The sequence below is a fragment of the Capricornis sumatraensis genome, chromosome 9 (assembly GCF_032405125.1).
Source record: "Capricornis sumatraensis isolate serow.1 chromosome 9, serow.2, whole genome shotgun sequence".
NCBI classification, from domain to species: domain Eukaryota; kingdom Metazoa; phylum Chordata; class Mammalia; order Artiodactyla; family Bovidae; genus Capricornis; species Capricornis sumatraensis.
The window spans coordinates 88,458,623-88,463,620 of NC_091077.1; the positions used below are offsets into that span (position 1 = coordinate 88,458,623).

At 37.7% G+C, this 4,998-nt stretch overlaps 1 non-coding gene across 1 annotated transcript; it reads right to left on the minus strand.

Annotated features, from left to right (window-relative positions):
* Positions 1-959: 959 nt before the first annotated feature.
* TRNAR-GCG (transfer RNA arginine (anticodon GCG)) lies at positions 960-1,032 on the minus strand. The gene has a single exon. It is a non-coding gene; the product is annotated as a tRNA-Arg (tRNA).
* Between the last annotated feature and the right edge of the window lie 3,966 nt (positions 1,033-4,998).

The window sequence follows — 4,998 nt, forward strand, 5'->3', positions numbered from 1 at the left end:
GCCACCTGGGAAGACCCAAGAGTATAATACAGTATTGTTAACCATAGTCATATACTCAAGAGCTGGCTCACAGAAATTATTCATCTTTGAACTGGAAGTTTGTATTCTTTGACCATTGAAACTTCAGATAGATTTAGATAGTATGGATGTTTAGTGATGTTAATTCTTCCTCATCCAGGGATATTTTTGCTTTATTTGTGACTTCTATCTCTTTCATCAATGTCATAGTTTTCAGTATACAGATCTTTCACTACCTTGTTTAATAAATTATCCCTGAGTGTTTTTATTGTTTTAAAGTTGTTATAAATGGGATTGCTTTATTGCTTTTTCAGATATTTTGTTGTTAGTGTATAGAAATGTGACTAATTTTTGAATGTTGGTTTTATATTCTGTAACTTTATTGAATTCACTTATTAGTTCTAATAGGTTTTATAGGTAGGACTCTAAATATATTCCATGTCACAATTTCCTGTCTAGATCCCAGAGCTCCCATGAAGGCACTTTTGTCTGTGGATTGATGCAAAATCACTGTTACTGAGGCAGATCACACCAGGGATGTCTTACTCAGTCATTTTGCTGATGTCATTCTTCCTTCTATTTTTTACTTTCTATTTGGAATGTTAATAAGTGTTTCTAATCAAAAATATCAAGTCAGTACTTATACACATACAAATCTTTTATTATGTCAATAACTAACACAAGAATGTAGATTCGCTTTGTATTTCCCATACATATTATCTAAAATTATATTTTGGCTAATAGTTGGTATAGTAATTCTTGGTTAAACATTTTTAAGGATGTTTCTTTTAATGATAAAACCAATGTGAAAAAAACTGATTTCTTGTGAGTATATCCGACTCTTTGTGACCCCATGGACTGTAGCCTATCAGACTCCTCCATCCATGGGATTTTCCAGGCAAGAGTGCTGGAGTGGATTGCCATTTCCTTCTCCAGGGGATTTTTCTGACCCGGGAATCGAACCCGGGTCTCCTGCATCGCAAGCAGATGCTTTACCGTCTGAGCCACCAGGGAAGCCCATATATAAATTAACTTTTGAATATATTTGCTCTTCATTTACTCAAATAATTTATTAAAGGTTGAATTTTTGAAGAGTTGACATTAATGAAAAAGTATCTAAATACTTGTTTGGCTAAATACTTTTAATTCCTAGACAAACATCAGTGTTAAAACACTTTTTTGCTGTTGTTCCAGTTTATTACTGTACATTATCTAAATAAAACAGGTAGTGGTAGAATAAGATTAACAAAGAGTCAGAGGTAATAGAGTGATAGGTAGCTTAACGACACAAAGAAAGATGCTAGATCTGCCAGGAAGAAACATGTCAGCAAAGGACCTAGTCTTTCCTTTGACATCCTTAGTCACTGGATAATCATGATCTGCTGTGAGGCAGGGATGACTCATGGTATTCTCATGATGAACAATGGCTGACTCTTTCCGGTGACAGCATGGATGAAGACAAAAAGAGAACCAATTCCTCATATTATGTAAGAAGTTTTCCAAATAAACAACTTTTAGAAAGAATCACTAAAACCTAAGTTCAAATGACCTTTCCATAGGCTATTTTACCCACTCAGATGTATCAACTTAACTCTTAAAATATAAGATGACATCACATTGGTTCCTTTGTGCTCAGGTCTTCAATAGCATTGTCAGTATTTAGTAGAAATGTCTCCTAATTAAAGTACTGTATGCTTTTTCAGATGCTTGCATAGGTTTTTCAGAAGCTACGTCCTCTTCTTTTGGGAACAGGCAAATATTCTTTGGCTACGGTCCTCAGGGCATTAATTGACTTCCTCTATGAAGGCTTAAGAACAGCCAGCGCTGTTTGAACTGTGCATACAACTGCTGGAAGTGGTGATGGAGGAATCATAATAGCAGCATGTTTTCCAAAAGAGCTGTGAAATGTCCCTTGCTTTTAGAGCAAGACATGATCCATTCATCTTTTGATGAAAATATGGAAAGCTACATAATTATATAAGTCTGGTCAGTTTGTCAAAGTAAAAAATCGTAGACTGAGTGACTTTAACGACAGAAATTTACTAATTTTCTTTAAGTTCTTCAGGTTGAAATTCTGAGATCACGGTGCCCGCATGACTGGGTTCTGGCAAGGATGCCGTTCCTGGTTTGCAGATGGCCATCTTCTCCCTGTGCCTCACATGGTAAATGAAAGCAAACTCTGATGAATCTTCTTGAGTTCAGTTCAGTCTCTCAGTCCTGTCTGACTCTGCGATGCCATGGACTGCAGCACGCCAGGCTTCCCTGTCCATCACCAACTCCCAGAGTATACTCAAACTTATTTCCATTGAGTCGGTGATGCCATCCCACCATCTCATCCTCTGTCCCCTTCTCCTCCCATCTTCAATCTTTCCCAGCATCAGGGGCTTTTCAAATGAGTCAGTCCTTCACATCAGGTGGCCAAAGTATTGGAGTTTCAGCTTCAGAATCGATCTTTCCAATGAACACCCAGGACTGATCTCATTTAAGTTGAACTGGTTGGATCTCCTTACAGTCCAAGGGACTCTCAAGAGTCTTCTCCAACACCACAGTTCAAAAGCATCAATTCTTCTGTACTCAGCTTTCTTTATAGTCCAACTCTCACATCCATACATGACTACTGGAAAAAACCATAGCTTTGGCTAGACAGATCTTTTTTAGTAAAGTAATGTCTCTGGTTTTTAATATGCTGTCCAGGTTGGTCATAGCTTTTCTTCCAAGGAGCAGGTGTCCTTTAATTTCATGGCTGCAGTCACCATTTGCAGTGATTATGGAGCCCCCCAAAATATAGTCTGTCACTGTTTCCATTGTTTCCCCATCTGTTTGCCATGAAATGATGGGACCAGATGCCATGAACTTAATTTTCTGAATGTTGAGTTTTAAGCCAATATTTTCACTCTCCTCTTCCACTTTCATCAAGAGGCTGTTTAGTTTCTCTTAGCTTTCTACCATAAGCATGGTGTCATCTGCAGATCTGAGGTTATTGATATTTCTCCCAGCAATCTTAATTCCAGCTTGTGCTTCTTCCAGCCCAGCATTTCTCATGATGTACTCTGCACAGAAGTTAAATAAGCAGCATGACAATATACAGCCTTGACGTACTCTTTTCCCGACTTGGAACCAGTCTATTGTTCCACGTCCAGTTCTAACTGTTGATTCTTGACCTGAATACGGATTTCTCAGGAGGCAGGTCAGGTGATCTGGTATTCCCATTTCTTTCAGAACTTTCCACAGCTTGTTGTGATTCACACAGTCAAAGGGTTTGCTGTAGTCAATAAAACAGAAGTAGATTTTTTTCTGGAACTCTCTTTCTTTTTCGATGATCCAGCGGATGTTGGCAATTTGATCTCTGGTTCCTCTGCCTTTTCTAAATCCAGCTTGAAAATCTGGAATTTCATGGTTCACATCCCGTTGAAGCTTGGCTTGGAGAATTTTGAGCATTACTTTGCTAGTGTGTGAGATGAGTGCAATGTGTGAGATGAGTGCAAAAGTGAGTGTGAGATGAGGTAGTTTGAGCATTCTTTGGCATTGCCTTTCTTAATGACTTTTATTGACTCTTCTTATTAGGCCGCTAACCCCATCATGAGAGCCCAAACCTCATGACGTCATCTGAACCAAACACCATGACACTGACAGTGAGAACTCAACATCTGAACTTTGGGGACACAATTCAGTCCATAGAAATAACAATCTTCTTTTTGGTGTCAAACAACCTCATTACAGTCAACTCCTTGCAACGGAAGATAAGATTCCTTCAGTCATTCCCAGGGTTTGTACAAGCAGCATAAAGAAAATCCTGAGAATTTTAGCATTTATTTAAGATTGTCCTGCAATGCATTGCAGTGACATAGCTTTTTATGTAGAAGCGGCTAAAAGGATTAAATCTCCATGTAAAGAGTGGTGTGAAGACCAGTCTGGAAACTTCAACTGATGAAAAAGATAGTGGTGAAGACTACTGTATTATTTCTGCTGGTAATGAAAGGTAGGAATTAGTGCCTCCCCATTCCTGCCTTTACAAGAACTCTCTTCTGAAGCACATGGATTGGGAGAATCCCCAAATACCTGCTCAGGGTTCACCAGAGCAGAGCACTCTGATAAAGTTACATGGCAACATTTAGACATTGCTAGGTTGCCTGTGGTTACTGTGCCAAATCCCCACATTAGATACACTGTAATTTAGTCAGTATGGTTTATTAAGTAGAAAAATGTATATAATGAAAACAAAACTGTTGAACTACTCATTAGACATGGCTGATTTCTGAAGATTTGAAACTTATTCAGTTCTATTTAAAAATTTAATACTGAACTAGAGAGGTTTTAGGGATACCACCATATAAAGAACTTTTTCTCAATGTAACCATAAGGATTTTTTAAGTAATATATTAATGTTTCTTACTATGTGATTCAATATTATTGAACACCTTAATAGTGTACTACCTAAAACCATCTTTCATGCCATCACTGGTACTCTCCTACATTCTATGAATCACCAATCTAGGTGGTCAAAAAATATTTAGGAACTTAGGATACCTCCATTTGAAACTTACTTTAGAATCACAAAAAAATGACCAGTACAACCATAACTACAGTATATGATGCATAATGAAACAGATAAGTAATCCAAGGGACGTACAGAATGTTACCAAAGATCAAATGAAAGAAGTCACAAACAATCACTTCTGATTTTGAATCCAAAGTCAGTTCAACAAAAGATGTGTTATTTGATGTAGCACTTAAAGAATTAATAAATATCATCAATTTCCAATGGCTAAAAATCATCCAAATAGAAATCACAGGCACAGTCAGGAAATGGTGTTCACACCAAATGAGACATCAGGTTAAGAATTTAAGAACAGGGAAAGAGCATGCTACAGCAGGGAGGAAGAATGCAGAGGGTTATATCAAGACACACAGTTTGGCTTTGGGGGGACAGAGAGTCACCTGGAAAGCTTGAAGTCAAAAGATTAATCTGATGATATTGTG